Source organism: Lygodium microphyllum, chromosome 23 (assembly GCF_053477565.2).
Source record: "Lygodium microphyllum isolate KBCC chromosome 23, Lygodium_microphyllum_v1.1.10, whole genome shotgun sequence".
Classification (NCBI taxonomy): domain Eukaryota; kingdom Viridiplantae; phylum Streptophyta; class Polypodiopsida; order Schizaeales; family Lygodiaceae; genus Lygodium; species Lygodium microphyllum.
Genome location: NC_141157.1, coordinates 89,303,387 through 89,324,923, shown reverse-complemented (window position 1 = coordinate 89,324,923; position 21,537 = coordinate 89,303,387). Strand labels below are relative to the sequence as shown.

Genomic DNA, 21,537 nt, shown 5'->3' with positions numbered 1-21,537 from the left:
CCAAGACTCGAGTCCTCAAGTTGCATTTTGGGGAAGACTAATATCATCCTTGTGAATGAAAAACAAAAGCAAATCTCTACAAGTTAGCTAAATAGTATGCTCATTTGAAATAGGTAGTATTGAGTGGAAGGTTTCAAGTGATTCTTGGAAAAATCAAGGCCTAAATAGAAAAATAGAAAGGATGCATCTCTACATCAATGGGGAAGTGGGTAATTATCTAGCAATAAGTAATTTTGTGCTACTTTTGGTAGCAACTATAAATGTCAAGAGTAGTAACAGTACTCAAATTACCTCGACCACCCAATTGTAGGCTATTGATACTAAAAATTAAGTCAGTCCTTGTTAGACAACTAGCATCGTTATGACAATACAGAATCCCTAGTTATTAGATCTCCAATTCTTTATTTTGTACTCCTCTAATATTACATATTATGCTTATGCAATGTACTATAGTTAGATTTGCACGAATATGTGAATCAAGGCCAGGAGGTAGCAAGCTGCTGCTTTAACTTGAACTATGATTTTGCTAATACCAATATTGAAACACTAGGCACCAAGTGCATGATGAATTTTGTTTTGACAAGTAAGATTTTAACATACCCTGGACAAGAACCATGGACTTTGTTGAGGATCAGTATGTTCGATAAAGAATAAAAAAACAAACACCACAAATTCTACCCCCTTTCAAACATTCAACTTGACTGATGTTGATGCCAGGAGGCATATTCCACGGTGGATTCCGTGAGGTTTTACGGTGGATTCCGTAAACTTAGATGACCGGGGCTCATACGCAAAGAGGATTCTTTGTGCGAGAAGTTGATGGGGACGCCTGTCCTTTTCGGGCGTTTCATTAATTTAGTGTGTACATGGGTGATTCCATAGCGGGTGATTCCGCAAAATGCATATTAAATTAAGAAACGTTTATGAGTTTAGAGTGCGCACTCGTAATAAATTAAGGTTAGGATTTATTTCTAACCAGTTGATTTATTTATGTAGCTGAAGACTGCTAGGTATTCACTTTTGTCAGTTTAATTGTGTTATTTTACTAACGATTGTGAATGCTTCAGTTGATGTGTAGAGATAGCAGCAGTGGCGGAGGAAAGCATTGGAGTCTAGCGGGTTTTCAACTCTTGGACTATATTTTGATAGGCGCCACGCCTATATTTTGTTATGTCTATAGAAACATCGATTATTTATTATTATTTTGTATGCGCTTATGCGCCTGGATATGTTATTTCTATTTGGACATTGAGATTGGGCGTGCCAGACACCGGGGGTATGATGCCAGGAGGCATATTCCACGGTGGATTCCGTGCCACGGTGGATTCCGTGAGGTTTTACGGTGGATTCCGTAAACTTAGATGACCGGGGCTCATACGCAAAGAGGATTCTTTGTGCGAGAAGTTGATGGGGACGCCTGTCCTTTTCGGGCGTTTCATTAATTTAGTGTGTACATGGGTGATTCCATAGCGGGTGATTCCGCAAAATGCATATTAAATTAATAAACGTTTATGAGTTTAGAGTGCACACTCGTAATAAATTAAGGTTAGGATTTATTTCTAACCAATTGATTTATTTATGTAGCTGAAGACTGCTAGGTATTCACTTTTGTCGGTTTAATTGTGTTATTTTACTAACGATTGTGAATGCTTCAGTTGATGTGTAGAGATAGCAGCAGTGGCGGAGGAAAGCATTGGAGTCTAGCGGGTTTTCGACTCTTGGACTATATTTTGATAGGCGCCACGCCTATATTTTGTTATGTCTATAGAAACATCGATTATTTATTATTATTTTGTATGCGCTTATGCGCCTGGATATGTTATTTCTATTTGGACATTGAGATTGGGCGTGCCAGACACCATGGGCACCGTCCATTAGCTTTATTTTCCTATTTTTGGTAGAAAGCAAACTCAAAAGCTAAAAGCTTGTCATATTTTTGTATTTGGGCTATTTTTGAGCATAAAGATTGGAAATATACATTAAATACATGCTTTGTGAAGCGCTCACACAAGGCATGGGGGAGATTGAACCCAATTTGTCTCTTGTCTCATGTCGTGCTTGCTTTTACATTGGTTTTTGTGCTAAAAAGTAGAGTACTTTGTTCTTGGGGACCTTTGGGAATTCACCACGTGAGCTACCTGCGTCCGATCTGCGCACCAGATGTAGTAACAAACCTCATTTTGGAGGAAAATTATCGACAAAGAAGAGCATTTGTTGATGAAATCTACGCCGATCAGTCTAGTTGTTCAAAACCAAAGGGCACTATTTCTTCATCAATGTTCAAGATATCTTCAACTTCCTCCTCCTCAACTTCAAGTTCCTCCTCCTCATCACTAGCATCACCATCACGTAGCTCCATCCGCAGAGGGTTTTCTTCCTTGTGAAGATACTTCCATTCAGCGGCCCAAGCCTTCCATTCATCTTATATCTTCCTTCCATGCTCCAGGTCTGTTGCACTTATCGCAAGTGAGGGACTGTCATCATCAATTTCATACTTTTTGTTGTAATTTTTCAGATTCTTATATATCTCTTCCTCTTTCTCAGCACTAAGTAGTGATGGAGGGCGAGGATGCCATAAGCACTGCATGCAAGAATAGGCCACACTTAAAAATCAATAGTAATTCATGTCAACTCCAATTTTTACTGCGTATAACTATTACTTCCAAACAACAACTTCCAAACACTTAAAACTCCATAACAATTCCTCTCAACTCCAATTTGCATTGCATATATCTTTTAATTCTAAACACCAGATTCTGTTAGATGAAAACACGTAATCCACTACTCCGTTCATAAGTCAAGAAGTACAAATTCAACCCATACTGCTCTGGCAACACTTAAAACTTCATATCAATTTAGGTCAACTCCAATTTGCACTGCACATATTTGTTAAATCCAAACACTAGCTTCCAATAAATGGTAACACATAATGTACTACTCGAAGAGGTACAAGTCAGCTAGATAAATTCAACCCATTCTCCTTACCTAGAAAAACCTATCCATAGGAAGTTGATAAAGCAATTTTCCACTAAAAGACCAGATATTGTAACCATTCTCAATTTGATGTGTAGATGTGACTAACATTGACACAAACCTGATTACAAGTAAATGCAAAGATTATAGATCACACTACTTAGAAGTAAATGGTAATTGTTCTATAATCTACTATATTTTCCTATATCCTGTGAACTAGAACCATGAGAGTTCTAAAAATCATTACCTTCATGTTGGATCCCAATCTACATCTGTGGCCATGAAGTGGTTAGTTGTGGCCATTGTTTCCAATTCATCAATATTGTAGAACTCTAACCGCCCATTGTACACCTTCAGTCTAGCCAAAATGATAAATCGCCCAATTGGAGACCAATAAAGGGCATTTGCTTGCTTATCCTTCAAAGTTGTCAACTTTGTTACTCGCCCCACACTTTTTGGACTTTTCATAGAGAAGAATGTAACATCTAGCATAGGTCCATCTCCGTGAATGATGGCAAATCTCTGACCTTTAGGCTCCCATGAAAATGCAATAATTTTGTCATTTTTGTTTTCCAGTTCCAAAACTAGAGAATTGGAATGTCTTTCTCCTAGATTTTGAACAGTTCAAATCTAGTGTACATACTCTTTTTTGTTTTTGTGTACCTATCTTCTTTCACAACCAAATACTTCCCATTGCTTTGCTAGTACATTTTGCAATCACTAACGTTGAACAAGTTCTTTTGTCTAAGCTCCTCCCTACTGGGCATTTGCACTAGACTTACCTGTCAAGTTATGCAAGAGCCAGTTAAAGTAGCAACTCCATTCGAGACACTCCAAAACTACACCATTTTCAATGCTAAAGATAAAGGGGACACCCAGCTTAATAGAGTAGCAATGAGCTTGAAGAAAAAAATGGTGCATAGCACAAAAAACTACCATTCATAATAGGAAGGCACAATAAACAATTATGACTTCTAGAAACAATCCATCTTATGAAAGTTTAGCATAAGGCCAAATGCACTCACTTTAGCAGGATGATTTCCTCCATTTCCTTCAGGAACAAATAAAGCCAGGATAGAGTCTGTGGCGGACCAACTAAAGTCCACGACATTATCTACTCTCAAATATTTCTTATCAAGAAGACCCATGATCTCAGTCTCATACACACTCATTGCATTCTTGCCTATCCGAGCAAAATACTTATCATATCTGCTTCCCACCCATCTGCAGCAAAAAGAAAGACTCCATTAATCTCAGTTAACTTAAAATGATAACAAATAAAAAAGGAATAAGTAGATAATAACTATACCTAAACACTGGCCAAGAGACACTTGTTGCACCCCCTATTCCACTAGTTGCAAAATCATCTGTACTTCCCTTAAATTCTCTAAGCACTTTCCTCGTTCTCACATCATAAATATTAAGTGTTACCCTCTAGATAAACATATCTAGACATCAGTAAACACTTGTGCATGCCATTTTCCAAAGAACAAATAAAACTCATCAATAACATGTGTGTCTCTGGGGTTGCTTGGTTCATGACTACTATATGTCACAATATATTTCTCTCTTGGAGAGAAGTCAATCGGCCTAACCTGAAAGAGCAAATCACAAATTTGATACAAGATCCAACATTCATATTCAAAAACATTTCCAACTTACAAACCATAAACTAGAGAAGATGATTCATACTTGAGGACTAATGTATCACACTATTCGGTTAAAGGTCTAGGCACCACCCCATATAGGCACTGTCTATGAATTGTGGCAAGGTAAGACCCAAGGGGAGACCATTGCACAAATCTCTGTGTCCAAAACTATTGCAAAAGCCAATTGTCAATATACAACATGTTCTTCTACTACAACTATCTAAACTGCATAAAATCATTTTACAGAATGGTGGTAAACAGGGTTGGGTTTCCCGAAATTGGCATCATTCCAATAAACTTCAGTCCATGATCCAAACCAAATGGCAAACTGGTCTTGACCTTGTTCATCTGTTAGCCAAGTTAAAATAGTTTATTGCATACACGTAAATAAGGATGAGATCATACCTAAGCAGTCTAGAATGGTACAAATGCACCTGCAAGAGTAGCTACATGCAGACCCTAGGAGTGCCCATTCATCTGGCACTTTTATATACTTGTCAAATTCATCAAACATGTTCACTACAAAAACATAGGACTTATCCAATTTGTAGCCATTAGTTTGTTCTCTAGCTAATTGAGCCTCCTGAAAGCATGAAAATTGTATGAATTATAAGTTTAAAGACCAAATGTATGATCCAAACCTCGACTTCTATGTATACCACACAAACAAAAGTCAAACAACAATCCACAAATTGGCATTCACATCTGAGAGTCCAGCTAGACCTGAGGCGTTGTATACTCTATAAAAGCACAGCCTTTAGTCTTTTTAGTTTCTTCATCCTTGGGCATCCAAAGGCCATCATCTCCACACCCTCAAGTTTCTCATGCTTTTCTGGAGCAACTACTGGAAAAGTATCAACAACAATCTCATTCCCAAATCCAGATTCAAATTCATTAATCTCCCCTTCTTCTTCTTCTTCATCATCACCACTGCACCAAGGAACGAAATTACTTGAGTGTAAGGGGGTGTATAAATATTCAATAGAACCAAAGACGTCAAATACTAAGAACTTAGCAAGATGAAGAAATCTCTCTGAGAAAACATGTGGCCAACTTGTACACTAAGTTGTTGGCATAGCATGAACTTTCACTCAATATTTCTCAACAAAGTTATCCAGTGAGTGTAAAACACACATAGACCACAAACCCTCCCAACAGCACAGAAATAGTATTTGTTAAAGCCTTCCTTCCACAAAAAAGATGTGTAAGGGAGCACTAAAATATAAAGAAACCATTCCTTCCACAAACAAGATGTGGAAGGGAATACTAGAATCTAAAGAAAATGAGTTTCCATACAATTAGGATGATGAAAATCACAAACAAGAGACTAAATCAAACACATCAACCACCATACTCATTAAAAGTTGTTAAAAACCAGAGTTTTGCAAATTGAACCAAGGTTTTGGACAAACATCAGAGTGTCTCAGTCATTTCAGGGCACAAGGATGTTTTCTTTGGTGCCACTTTAGCATATGGGAGCCCAACCACCACAACACATATACTCACAATTTTGAGAGTTACCTTGACTTTTGAGCATTTCTTATATAAAATTTCCTACTTATACAATCTTCATTTCAGTCAATGCATGTTCCTATGTTGTTAAGTTGCCACCTGTGCACACATTCGAGAATGGCTTTCATTTTGCATGTTCTATGACTTTGCTTCCATTATTCATTGCCTTCAGAACCCTCAATCACAAAGAAAGCTTTGTTTGAACTATTATGCTTTAGGCTTCAGTTGCAGCAATCTTACTAGGACATAGCTCAGTGGCAGCAGCCGATGCTGTTGTGGAAATTGGATCTATTGTCAATAAACTTGTTGCAAACAAGGTTTAACTTCCACTGTTGCACTTCATTCTATGCCATTTCCAATCCTATTGCTCATAGATCCAAGTACCAATGGGGAACTTGCACCTTTGATGGCAAGCCACACTATAACCTATAGCAGCAGTTCTTACTACATAGCAAGGATAAGAATTTGGCACATGTTTAATAGAAGTGCACATGCCTAGCTAGGACCTCTTTCATTAGTATTCCTTTCCTAAGTATTCATCTTGCATATCTTGCCCTTTCTCTTGCCTATTGTTGACTGCCATGCTACTTAGGGCCATCAAGAACCTTTAGCAAGCTGCTATTTGTGGCCATTTGAAACTGGCCTTCGAAAGCCCAAATGGCAGTAGACTGTATTTTAGCAATTCAGCTTAAAAGTAAATCCAACAAGAAAAGCCCATACATAACTAGAGCTAGAGTGCTCATGCACATGGTTGCAAATGCTAAAAACATCCAAGTGTTGCAAGAAAATATTTGGCATCAAGAAAAAAATAGCAACGCGCACCTCTTGATCCCTAAATATTCATCAGAGGGTAAGATAATGTCGTTGAGGTTGACTTGGGAGAAATTGATGTTAAGCTAGATGTGATCCTCCTGCAGGTCAGGGGGCGAGGTGATGGGGAGCCTGCAGTGACTCGGTGAGCTACACCATAGCCTTGAGCTCAGAGGAACAACATAGAGAGGGGGACGATAGGCCCTCCAGGCTCCAACCCAAGACAAAAAATCTAAGGAAGAAGAGTTTGAAGCTTGGCTCTTTGAGCAGATTTTAGGTTTACACATTCTTTGTGTTCTTTTATTTTCCTCCAGATTTTCATAATAGTGAAATTATATGTGAGGCACTTTTAGTCATGACACATGGGCAGACCAAATTTCTTAACACCCATTCAGACCTTTGCAATGGTACCACTTGAGATATCTGACCACTTCTCCATTTATTAGTAGTCTCTAGGTGTTCTCTGAGAGCCTTGTTAATCTTCTTTTATTATTATTATTATTATTATAATAAGAAAGAAGCTTTCAGAGGGGGACACGTGTCATTCCAAGCCTTCCTTGTGAATGTATTTAGAAAGAGCTAAGGACAAGTAGGATGTGAAGGAGAAGCCCAAATGCCCACACTGTCGGAAGGCCACTCATCCTAAGGAGAAGTGTTGACAAAAATACCCTCATCTGAAGCCTAAGGAGAAGGACTCAAAGGCAGCCCCCACCACGACGGAGTCTGCCTTTGTGCATGTCTTTGTTGAGGAGGATACATCCCTATCTTCTTCCACTTAGGAGAAGCCTTGGATCGTGGATAGCGGAGCATCTTCTCACATGACCTTCAGGAAGGATTGGCTGTTGAGATGACAAGCTCAACACATGCATACATTAATGATGGACCGCCTGGTTAGATGGGTCCACACATCTACACTTAGCACATCGGTGGTCATTATGACTCTCACAAGACTAGTGACTCATTACTTATTATATTCAAGTTGTTACACCTATTTACAGCTGGCATAGTTATAGCGCCAGTCGACTAGTGTAGTCGGTCATGCATTGTTTGACTTAATAGGCCACTTTCCTTTATGTCGTATCTTATCTATACTTTGTGTACATTGTAACATGTGTGGAAGAAGAAGAAGAAACCAACAAGAAAACTTTTTGGCCTCCATCTCTCTTCTTGTCTCTTGAGTGAGCTTCTCCTTGTGCATTATGTGTGTGTTCAGCATAGCATCTTGAGAAGTCCCCCCACCACGCGATTCATGACATGGTATCAGAGTTGCACCACTGAATGAGGCTGGTTTTGAAGGCTAAAGCGAAGGAGAGGATCCAAGGATTCAAGCAAGCAAGCAATGGGTAAGAAGCTATTCCATTCTCTACTTCTTCTCTTGGATAGTGCTTGTGGAGGCACTGAAAGCAGGGCAGAGCAAAAATATCAGATTTCAATGAGATTTGGTGTACGCGAAGAGTGCTATGTATTCCGCAGATAAGCCCTATAGGGTTTGCCCGGTGCTATTTTGGCCATCCGTGGTCATTTCAGGCCCCGTTTTAGACTCGCAAGGTTATGGACAATAGTTCGAGGTATCCTGCAATTTCAGCTATGTCTGTCGTATACAGGTGCATAGGTTGCAGATTTCAAATCTGTAAGTTCAAAGGTGTTTACCAGCGAATAAACACAAGTTTTATCTACAAACTAGCTGCAAATTGCATGTATTGTTGAGAAAATAGTGAAAAAGGCTGTCTGGTATATTGATGTGCACTACAGGTCGAGGGTTGCAGAAGATTTGCTTGTTGTTTAGTATTAGTTTTGTGATAATGGCAGAGAATAGTGGAAACCCCATCATTGAGAAACTCGACAAGAACAAATACCCTTCATGGAAGTTCCGTGTCACGAACTTCCTTATTGGAAAAGGCCTCTACGAGTTTGTTTCAGGTGAAGAAAAAGAGTTGGAGGTGAGTGATCCTCCAACTGCAGAAGAGGCAAAGGCAGGGAAGGAATGGAATGCAAAAGACAAAAAGGTCATGTATTGGCTGTCTATAGTAATTGACAATAATATGCTGGGACATATTAGAAATGCAGAGAATTCATATGCAGCTTGGACCATACTTGAAAGTATGTTTTTCGTAAATACAAAGGCACGAAAGATTCAACTTAAGCAAGAGTTGAATGCATTGAAGAAAGGGAAGATGTCTATCAATGAGTATGCACTGAAGGTAAGGAGCATTGTAGATGCCTTGGCAGCGATTGATGCAATGCTCGATGATGACGATTTGGTGTCATCTACCTTGGGTGGACTTAACAATGAAAAGGCTTGGAAGTCTTTTGTAACTTTCATATATGTCAGAAAGCCATTTCCAGATTTCGATGAGTTGGTCTCCCTTATGATCACTAAAGAGATCAATATGCAGAGTGAGACATCTGAAAAAAGTGGTGAACAGGTCCAATCTTTCTACTCCAGAAGGGGACGTGGCAGGTCCTCTTCAAGAGGCCGTGGTACAGGACGCGGTAGTGACAACCAGCAAAACAGATTGAATCAACAATTTGGTGATATGTAGGTTTCAGGAGGTCGTGGTAACTTTAGAGGTAGGGGGAGCTTTAGAGGAAGAGGTGGATGGCAGAATAGAGGTTCTAACAACTTTGGTATTGTGTGTCACTACTGTGGCAAAACAGGTCATATTGCAACCCAATTTTATGCTAAGAAAGATGATATTCACAATGGTAAGTTGGAGCAAGGAAACTATGCATTGTCTTCACGAGACAGAATGAAGACAAAAATGAACGTTTGTTTGTTATGCAGCATATGTTGAATGCTGTTACAGGAAAGGGAACACATGATGATGTTTGGTATATTGATTCAAGTGCATCCAATCATATGACCAACCATGCAGAATGGTTTGGAGAGTTGTAGGATTTGCAAAATATAGGTTATGTGCAGACAGGTGATGATTCATGCCACCCAATTTCACACATTGGAAAAGTTCCCTTGTACTTTTCATGATGGTAACACAAAGAGTCTTTCAAATGTATTATATGTGCCATCTATTACAAAGAACTTGGTGTCAGTTCAGTAGACCAAGGGCTGCAAGTCAGATTTAATGCAAAGGGCTACTTTGTAGAAGATTTCAATGACAAGTGCTCGTTGGTTGGAAGTAGAGTTAGACATATGTTTATTCTGGATGCTGAAATTCCTACTATGAATGTTGTTATGTATGCTAAAGGAAAAGGTGTTGTTGTAGATATTGAAATTTGGCACAAACGCATTGGACATGTAAATGTACAAAGGCTGAAATTAATGCAGTCCAAAGGGTTGTTACAGGTTTGCCTACATTTAGAATTGCAAAATTTCATAAGGTATCCGAAGCATGTCAGTTTGGTAAGCAGGCAAGACAACCCTTTTCACATGACAGAGATATAAGCAAAAATATCCTTAATGTTGTGCATACAAATATTTGGGGGCCTACACAAAATGTATCTCTTGGAGGCAATTCATACTTTATCACATTCATTGATGATTGTTCTAGAAAGCTGTGGGTATATTTTATGAAGGAAAATAGTGAAGCGTTTGAGCACTTTAGAACTATCAAGACTGAGGTCTCATGGGATAAAGAGACAGTTTACATGCAGGTATACCCCACAGCAAAATGGGGTTGCAGAAAGGAAAAACAGGCATATTGTAGAAGTTGCACGCGCCTTGAATATACCTAAGCATTTTTTGTATGAGGCTATTCATACTATTGTTTATATTATGAATAGAACTCCCACAGCTGCAGTTCATGGTATGACCCCTGAAGAATGTTTTACAGGTAAAAAGCCTGATGTCTCACACTTGAAAGTGTTTGGCTGTATTTCATATGTTTATGTGCCAGATGAGTTGCAGAAGAAATTGGATCCAAAGGCTGAAAAGTGTGTCTTTGTTGGATACTCTTTAGAGCAAAAAGGGTATCGTTGTTATAACCCTGTCACATGTAAGTTCAGAGTAAGCAAGGATATCATCTTTGATGAAATGAGCAGTTGGTATGCATCTAGTGGTGATGCATTGGATGATGATGATGATGATCATGACACTCATGTGCAGGCTGAAAAGCAAGAATCACAGACTCTTAGTGGACCAGAGACATCATCTGATAGTCCTTGGTCTGGGAGACTAAGGAGTAGCTCTACATCTTCACGTGCATCTAGTAGCACTACAAGTAAAGACAAAGGAAAGAATAAAGTGTCAGATGGCATTGATGCAGTTCTTGATGGAGACTCTAGTGGCTCAGAGAGCTTGGATGATGAGCTTGGTATTCCTTCAGTGAGGACTCCACGTGTGCAGAGAGCACGCGTCAATGCAAAGACTCCATTGAGTGATCCAGTGGTACGCAGGTCTAGCAGGGTGAGATACCCTATTAACAGATTTGGTTTTGAAGGTTATGCAGCTCACCATTATGCTTATATGGTGAAAGTGATTGAGGATGTTGAGCCCACATGTTTTGAGGAGGTTATTGGTCATGCTCATTGGGATGCAGCAATGGATGATGAGATGGCTGCATTAGAGGTCGATAAGACTTGGGATCTAGTATCATTACCGAAGGGCAAGAAAGCTATTGGATGCAAGTGGGTTTATAAGATTAAGCACAATGCAGATGGTTCTATTAGTAGGTACAAAGCTAGGTTGGTTGCAAAAAACTATGCCCAAACATATGGCATAGATTATGAAGAAACCTTCAGTCCAATTGCTAGGATGGCAACTGCCAGATGTGTGATTGCTTTGGTAGCAGCCAAAGGTTGGAGGTTGCAGCAAATGGATGTGAAGAATACCTTCTTGCATAGTGATTTGGAGGAAGAAGTGTATATGGATTAGCTAGCAGGTTATGAAGATTTAGAGCATCCCACATATGTGTACAGGTTGAAGAAGGCACTCTATGGGCTCAAGAAAGCACCTAGAGCATGGTCTGACAAGATCAAAGAGTATCTTGTCAATATTTGCTTTTATGTTTCTGATGCTCATCACTCACTTTATGTGAGAAAGGGAGATGCAGGTTTGGACATCATAGTCATCTATATGGATAACTTGATTATTATAGGTGATAGTGATAGTGGGATTGTTGAAGTCAAGGACTTTTTGAAGAAGAAGTTTGAGATGAAGGATTTAGGTGAGCTAAGGTACTTCCTTGGTATTGAGGTGATCAGATGTGATGATGGTATATGGTTGTCCCAAAGACAGTATGGCTTGGATATGTTGTCCAAGTATGGTATGATAGCATGCAAACCACTTTTAGTCCCGTTGGAGCAGAATGTAAAGTTGAGTGCTGATGTTGGGGATGAGATAGAAGACCCTACTATGTTCAGGAGGATAGTGGGGAGTTTGATCTACATGACCATTACAAGGCCAGACTTGAGCTACGCTGTTGGTCTTGTGAGTCAGTTTATGCAAGTACCTAGAAAGCCACATTTGGATGCAGTCAGACGCATATTGAGATATGTGAAGTCCACATTACATTACGAACTTTTCTATGAGATAGGTATAGATGTATAGGTGTTTGGATACATAGATGCAGATTGGGCTGGTAGTATATCTGATAGAAGATCTACCAGTAGATATATGTTCTCTCTTGGTAGTGCAGCAGTTACTTGGAGCAGCAAAAAGCAATCTACAGTTGCTTTGTCGAGTACAGAGACTGAGTATAGAGGTGCTGCTATTGCAGCATGTGAGGTAGCATGGCTGCAAAAGTTATTGGCTGATTTAAATGTGCAGGTGGAAGGTCCAGTTTCCATTTATTGTGACAACATGAGTGTAATATTTCCTACTAAAAAATATTACGTACACACGTGAGTCTCACGCAATGACCATGACGGCATTGAATATACGGACAATGTAATTGTACAATCTCCATTCGCATAAACAAGACCAAAGAAAAATAAACCGAATATCCTCATATGAACCTCCTCTTGGGAGGAGATCAAGAGGATAAGGATATATTTTATGGAAAATTTTTCTTTAATTATCCCTTCTTTATCCAGTCGAAGGCTGTGCTGGAGGAGAGGGAGTAGGCGCGGATGACTAAGCTGGTTTGCTGGAGCTCGTGGAAGGGGATAGGTCATGCATCAGGCCGCATGGGGGAGGGGAGGTACCTATCCCTCTTGCTATAAAAACCATCACTATGGGGTGGAGAGGGGGAACTGAAAGGCGGAAGGAGAGAGTCGTAAGTTTGCTGAAGACTGTTGAGGAGAAGCAGAGAGGGTCGTGAGGCTGCCGAAGTTCGTCGTGGAGTGGAGAAGGACAAAACGCTGCCGTCGGATGACAAAAATGTTGCTGCTTCCATCATTTCGGCCCTGACTGCCAACATGCTGCCATTAAAAATCATCTCCTTTCCTCCACATGGCTTCTCCACGCCTACAGAAGCTTCAAAAAGCTTCTAAGGGGACTTTCATAAGCCCCCTTCACAAGCGATCTTTAAACCCCCCTTCCGTGGATTTTCCCCCTTTTTCATTCCACCAAGTCCATTTAAAACCCCCCCTTCCCATGTGGTTCCATACAAATCCCTTTTTTTGGCAACTTTTAACCCCCGTGTTTCTTAAAACCCCTTTCCTATTGCCTCTCAAGTGGGTTTTTATAACCCCCCCCTCTGAGATTTAAGCACTCCCTTCCCATGGGGTTTCCACCCAAGTCAATCTAAACTCCCCTTCCATGGATTTTCCTCCCCTTACATCCCCCATAAGCTCACATTAGGCTAGGTTTTAAACCCCCTTCCCGTGGACCCTTTTCCATTGCCCCTACAAAGTGGGTTTTTTACAAATCGGGGACTTAAGCACCCTTTTCCCTTGCATCCTCGGAAATTGAGTACTTCTCCTCAGCATTTCCACAAAGCCATTTCCATGGATTTCCCCCACAATTTCTTTAAAGACTCCCATGACATTCCCACTCAAGCCGTATTAGCAAGTTGTAAACCCTCTTTTCATTGATTCTCCTCAAGTTCACTTTAACCGCCGGATCAAAAACCATCTTTCCTATTGCAACTCCCACAAGCCTATAAGGCCTTCTAAAGCCAGATTCCGAAGGACAGAGCAATCAGTCAAGGAAGTCGAATCACAAAGGGAGCTTCGTGTGTGAAGGAGACTGGCCAAGATCATAAGTCTGTGACCAAGGCGAGAAGATCGAATATGCGATGGCCCCTAAAAAGGCACAAGGCGCAACTGCAGGAGGATAATCTCCTAAAATCCATGTGGACATTTCACCGAATCCACAAGTCCAGGTTTTCTTCCTATTTTTGATTTACATCATAATATCGTAATTATGCATGGTTAATTCACGAAAGTAAGATGCACCTTTACGATTAAAAACATTGGATATCTTAGAGAAAATAACTCACAATCAAGGAATCAGTCATTTGTATTTTTCAAAAGAAACGAATGAAAGGACATAAGACGTCTATGCACTCTTAGTAATTTGTTTATATGCATTGCAAAGTAACAAATTTAGATCAACTAATGATCATCTTTACAAATCGAAATTATGGTAGTACACTTCGATTAGGCATGGAAAGAATAAATCGCATGTCGCATTATTAGACAAATTTTCTTCGAAATGATTCATTAAAGAAGGTTGCTAATAACCGTAGGAATTTGCTAGGCATGGAAATGACTCTAGGGCTGCATGAAGTAGATTAATCTCTAGGAAATTGACATAAATCTCAATCAATTACGTAAGTAGTTATGAATGGTTATGTAAATTCCACATGCAAATAATTCATTCAGAAATGAAACTAGAAAAAGGATGCATGGTTCGTTTTAAACATAAAACCCTAAAGCTTAGTAGCATGAATCTTGATTGCATGTTATAGAAGGATCAATAGGAATTATGCCATAACTTAACATATGCTTTGATCTTAACCAAAAAAGTTAGGGTTTGTAAATCTACTCATACGTAGGCAATGAATCATGTGATTACGAAAATGGTATTGTAAATATCTTCAAGAATAGACAAGTAAATTGGTTTAACCTAAACATCTAAAATGCGAGGGACTCACTTAGGAATGGCTAAATCGATGCAACATATCCAAGAGCTAACTAGGATTTAGCACGTTGAGGACATGACTAGTCACTCTTATTGCTGAGCTAAAACTCTCATACCCTAAAAGATCTGCCCACATTCATGGAATGTAGGGACAGTAGGACATACTTGCGAGAAACGATCGAGGGTTTCTACCCTAAGGATTGCTTGCTAAAGAGATGAAACTTGGGTTGAATTCGGAGCCCTAGGACCGACAATGTCAGCCTAGTGCAATTAGGAACGGATTGTTATGAAGACACCCTAACCCTATTTCCTATCTAATCATGATTTTGTGATTAGAAGACGTCATTTGATGGGTAAAATAGTCCCATGAACTAGATGCGACACTTGTGCAACAAGTTGCAGAGTCGCATGATCTTGTGATTTGATCACAAGGGAATGGCCAATTCCTTGGAATGAGATTGGCAGATTCTTGCGCAAGTTTATCTTGCAAGAGGATGAGTAGTCATCCTGACATAGCACCTTTCTTGGAAAAAGTGACCAAGATGAGGGGATTAGATAATTGCTTGGAAGCAAAAGGCCAATCACTAATTTGGAATAACATAGTTACTGCTAATAAAACTTAAGGTATTGGTTAAGTTGGGTTAATAGGGTATGACCCTAACCCAAGGATATAAGGGTTAACAAACAAACCCATGGGGATCTTGCCAAGTCGCAATTGAACCTGGATCGAGTGCTAGATGCATTCGGAAAGAAGGATTCACTCCTTAGCAGTTGGCCAAAATAACGACCACTGGAAATGATTGTGCTTGTAATAGTTTAGAGAGCATTGTTTTCTTTGTTTGCTCAAAGAATTAATGGATGAAAAGATATCTAATGCTTCAGGTTGAAGGCCTGAAGGGAGAGGCAGCTTTAGTTACCCCCGACTGTCTGCCTGACCCTAACCAAGGGGGTTGTTAACCGTGCTGGGAAGGTGGATCGAACACGCCGCGAGAGGTCTCTCCGTTGAGCGCTACTTAGAGCAAGAGGATGCTTGGGTGCCAAGGGGGGCTCTGGCCATAAATCCCTAGCCTTCCGGGTCCTACACAAGAGGCCAACGTGACTCGCAATTGGATCTCGGGGCCCGCATACTAGTCTACGGGCAGAATCTTGGATTAGTAATCCCTGTGGATTGCTATATAGCCTTCGGACGGATTATGGATAAGCCTATAGGTTGGACTTTATAAATGTATTTCAAAGATAAATATGATAACTTGTTGAAAAAGAACTTGTTTGACACTGCTTTTCTATGTCAAGTGCTATGATTACGTGAAGGAACCGGTGCCTAACAGGCTAATTGAGGAAGCTAATTGATTCATGTCCAACTAAATGTGGTAGGTAATTAGATAACTAAAAGAACTTGAGGAAAGTGCAGTGGATGTGGCCATGGGTCCGTCCTACAAATGGGTGGTCCCGGTTGGCCAGGAAATTTTCTCAATCATGATGGACAGCAAGAAGATCGTTTCAAAGGACACGAACAGCAAGGGCGCTAACCTAGAGTCTAAGTTATAATAATCCCGATCTATGATGTCTTAGGGGAACGGAATGGGACTATGCCTTATGGCAGAGAGGTCGAGCCTTGCATCCCTCTCATTTCCCATTCTCCTTAAACCAAGTGCAACGTGAATCTGCTTCGGCCCTAGCATTTCTGCGTAAAGTAGTTCGACGTTGGTTGCTGTTTAGGAAATGCCCGTTAGGGAAAACCCTGATTCAGGTTGGTCCTAAAGTGGGAACGGCCAAAATACTTCCGCTACGTGGCAGATGTGGAAAGTCCTAGATCGCAAACCCCGTGACATTCCATGAGAGTGCTAAGCAGAGCTTTCTAGATCCCCTTTGCGATGGATTGCTAAGATGTGTCCTGAAGGGAATAGGTGGACACGTTACAGTTGGTATCAGAGCAAACCAACAAAGGATTTATTTTTAAGAAATCTTAATAAGATGAAGTAAAGCAAATATTGCTGTTTCGAACATTTCCTTACTTTCGATGTTGTCTTGCAGAATTATGGAGCATGGAACAGGTTCTTAGTGTTCCGAGTCATGTTTATGACTGCGATGCATTCCCTGGATTATCGACAAAGGGTTGAAATGATGAATATCCTAGATCATATCTACAATCCATCACCTGTGTACGTGGAACGGAGATGGATGGATGTTTCAGGGATCTATTACATAGCTGCCCATTGACTTGCGTACCTTCGAATTAACTTGAGGAGAATCAAGTGGATGGAACTCACATGGTATATTACATGTTCTATAAGGTGACCCCCCCCTCCCTCAATATGGCGATGCAAGGCTCTCCTACTACCTCCCTTTTATAGATATTCTCTTCTACTTTGATGTTGGGTTTTTTTCTTTTGGCCTCTAAAAAAAATGAATCCTTTTTTAATATGTTTGTCTTTTAAAACATTAAGGCTAAGCATTTAAATCTTAAGCTTTAATGGATAACTTTTAAAAGCTAAAACGCTTGATATGATGCCCTTTTCACCTACATCATCAAAGTCGCCATCTTGCTCATCATCTTTGTCGTCATCCTATCTATCAACTCACTACCTTCAGTGTTCTCTTCCTAGGCACCAAGAGACCACATAAAAGCTGCTACCTCTTCCTCTGAGTCTACAGGTAAAGGAACACATGTACTAATCTCCTATCGGCATTCACCATCCAAAGACCCCTTCAATGAACCAATTGTTTCATTCATCATAGACCCATTCACTGGATTGCCATTTAAATAAATGTTATTGTGGATCACGATTGAGATCTAGCTAGAGAGAGCAGCCTGTGTTCTTACATTTTCTTTCACATCAGAGCCATGGCATAGGTTAGCAGTAGCCTCATTATGTATTACAGTTTCAGTTCCGCAGCTTATGCTCACTGCATCTGCCTTTGTTTGAATTGATGAGTTGGCTTTATTGGCACTCAAGGAAGCATTCCTATTAGTGGTTGCTTTTTATTTTCTAAGGGCATTGAAAAAATCACTTTTGTTTGGGGCTTTTATAGAAATCCATTTATCTTATGTAACATCTTTTAATCTTACTCCAGATGTAGCATCCCACTTGCTCTTCATTGTCTTTGATCTTGTAAGTTTCTCCATTGACCCTGGCTTCATATTCCCATAGCATTTGTTACCTATGTGTTAGCATTTGCAACTCCATGTGAACTTACTTGCGAACCATTACTCTGGTCAGTTTTTGGGGTTGCTGAAACTGTTACACCATCTTTATTAGACTTCCATAATAGTAGCTTCCCTCGGGGAGTTTTGGGAGTATATGGTCTACCAAGGATAAAAGGTCGGTGAGAAGAATTCATCTCAATAGAGCTTGACCTGATGAGAATTTTTATCCCTGAATCAACTAGCCACAAAGACTTGTATTTTTTCTTATCCACCAAACTCATTGCCTTAGGTAGAGTTGGAGTCACCGGAATCGAATTTTGGGATTTCTTCAAGGCAAGCTCCTCCAATATTTGGGTTTCCACAGCTGATTGAGGAGGTGTCCAAACTTGAGGAGGGTTCTGAGTCAAAGCCTCAGCCATGTTCAAGGCTATCATAAGAGCTACATGAACATGCACAGTAGAATAGCTGGCATCAAGCCTGAGTTGCTTGCACGATGAATACTTGTTCTAGAGCTACTTCCAAGAACACTTCCATTGGAGGAAGGAGCCTCTCCAACAAGTGTTGAGCTCAAAATATCAATACTTCCAAGTCCCCCACCAAGAATTGGTGCAGTTGGAGAGAGGTCCACTTAAACCCCTAGGCAGTCCAGGTGATGAAGCACTCGTCAACCCTAGAAGGCCCCTGTCTTGAAATCCAATCCCATAGATTGCAAATATGCATTTAATTAAGGAAATCCCAACTCCTAAGCTATGAAATCAATAACAAGGCATTCATCGCAATAGTGGCCTGAGGGTTTGTGGGGAAGAAGGTGAAGTTGTTGGGAGGGGCTAGGGTCCAAATGCCACAATACGGCCACCAATGTCAGAGTTGGAGCCCCCAAAATTGAACAAGGCACAAAACTTGCCATGGCACTATGCCAAATTTCTTGCATATAAATTATGAGTCTACAAGGCCCTAACACCAACTTTTTCCCGTACGTTGTCGAAGGGTTTGTGAAGGCAATGTCGCAACAATGTCGTAACCACTGGGGACCTTGATTAATTTCAGGATAGAAGATCAATCATACAAATAAGCAAGATGAGTGGATTTGTGAGCAATAATAGATTTGCCAAGCTTCCAATGAGACTGCCACAATGGCTGCCACTCAAGACGATATCAAAAAGTGCCAGTTGCAGCTCAAGTAAATATAACTATTCTCTACCAAGAAGTCACAATACCTTAATTTTAAAGATGCAACACAGACGGAAATAGCTACACTTGAGTCAGATCATGTGCCAACCAAGATGCCTGCACGCAATCATCTGAAGGTCCATGTGCATTGAGCTCAAGAAGAAGATAAAACTTTTTATCTCACAGGAGTCCGAGATCCACTTTGATAGACTCACAGTGGTGGTTCGACCAATTTGTTTATTAACATGTGATCATGTCATCACCTTCACCTTTTGCATGAAGACGGATCATGCAACTTGTGTTTCCGACGAGTTGCAGCCTGTAGTCACTAGCAATACGAACGAAGAAGTTTGTGGAACTGAACTGTTTTTACTATCCACTTCCATAGATTTGAGTTTTTGTTACTTCACTTCCTTATGAACCACCACCGGTCCTTGTGAATGTTCTATGTAGCAAAGTGGCCCTTCCTTTAATGCAGAATGCCTCAGACACTGTGACGGTGCTCTTCATCATCATCATCCTTTGCTACAATTACAAAAGAGAAGCTATCCAGAGAGTTGGATTTCTACATAATCAATGGTCACATAGAGAACCAATTCGACTCCGTGGAATCGTCTTAATTTAAGCATCAATGTTCATGTAGGCGGGGCAGCTTCTGAGAGGCAAGGGTGGGAGAGCAGGTCAGCACTTTTTACATCACAGGAGACTCAACATACATCCCTTCTTCATACCTCAGCTTTCCGTCCTTCTTCGTCACCAACTTTAATCGACTCTCTATCGCAGTAGTGTCCACGTTGTGCTTCCTTTCGTCCTCTTTTAGTCAAGACTGATGAATCATCACCCGAGCACAAACTTCTTCTACTCCTCCTGCTTCGGCATCAGCTTTGACATTGTCACCTTCTGCCATGCTGTGGTTTCGAAGTGCATCCTCCTACGTTGTCTGCAGGCTTCGTTAACTTCGGCTTCGGCTTCAGTTTCAGCTTCCTCTTCAATCCTTTCTTCTCGTAGTCTTCTCCCATCGATTGATCAGTAAAAACAAAAGTATTGTCTGAACATGTCGAACTGCGCGGGCGTGTGAGAGGAGCAATGTGAGAGGAGTGATCTAAGCCGAGTCGCTCCCTCCAGAAGCCTGTATATTGAATTTTTCTTTCGTTTTTCACTATGGCCTGATCTCTTAAGGAACCGAATCGCTCCTCCTTTCGCCTTCTGATTTTCCCCAAATTTTTGAAAACACAATCATTCCTTTCTTTTCTTCAACCTGCAGAGTACCGTCCCTCTTCTCCCCCAGATCGATTCATTAGCCACCATTGCCCAATTTTTTTCTGCACCACCGAATCCTCTGTTTTTCCTATGCCCTGTTCGTCATTTTCCTATTTTTTGATTAAGCCCCCTTTCCAAGCTAAGGTCCTCCGAAAAAGCAAAAAACAGCCCATAAAGCTCTCTTCAGCCCGAAATATCCCCGACTCAGTGCAAGCCCCCTACAAAAGCCGACTTCCACAAAGAAGAATATAAGTAATAACTCCAATGCTCCCAAACATCAGCCTCTGTGCTGTATGAGGTGCAACATAGTAGGCACTTCCCATGATGTCATTAAGTCTCTCCTCTGGCTTGGCAAAAACCGATTGACCAAAATCAATAGCCTTCATTGATGCAGCTTCATCCTTCGTTGTGAAAAGAAAATTCTCTGGCTTCAGACCCCGATGAACAACGCCTTGCAAGTGGCAGAAGGATACTATGTTCAAAATTTGCACCACAATAACCTTTGCATCCTCCTCAGAGTATCTTCCGCCCCGTGAGAGAATGCGATCCAACAACTCTCCTCCCTCGCAAAGTTCCATAATCGGCATATCTTGAAATAAGTGTAGCCCATGAGATTGCATCTCAAGTTACCAGTCTACCAAATTCCTTATTCTTCTCCATCTTCGGCATAGAATGAAAGAGCAAACATAACAACTAAGTATGCACAAAGTAACAAATCTCATGCACAACTTTTGGGTGGTTTTCACACCTCAAATACGCAGCAATACGACATCCACCCCCTCTAATCCTGCGCATCCTCCGGATGGGCCAACTACCCATGATCATTATCATCAAGATCCACAAACAAATCAATCTCTTCGTTATGCATTTCCGGTAGATCAACAAGATTTTCAGCCATATCATCTGTCCCTTCTATTGGAGTTTCTTGTCGTTGCTCTTCTCTTGAAAATTCTTCCAATGCATAATCCTCATCATCTCTTTTCTTGAAAATCTTGATTCTTTTTCCAGCAATAGGCACTCTAAGCACTGTC

At 40.6% G+C, this 21,537-nt stretch overlaps 1 pseudogene; it reads right to left on the bottom strand.

Moving 5' to 3' along the window:
• Window positions 1-2,233: 2,233 nt before the first annotated feature.
• Window positions 2,234-20,265, bottom strand: LOC148016448 (eukaryotic translation initiation factor 3 subunit B-like; annotated as a pseudogene).
• Between the last annotated feature and the right edge of the window lie 1,272 nt (window positions 20,266-21,537).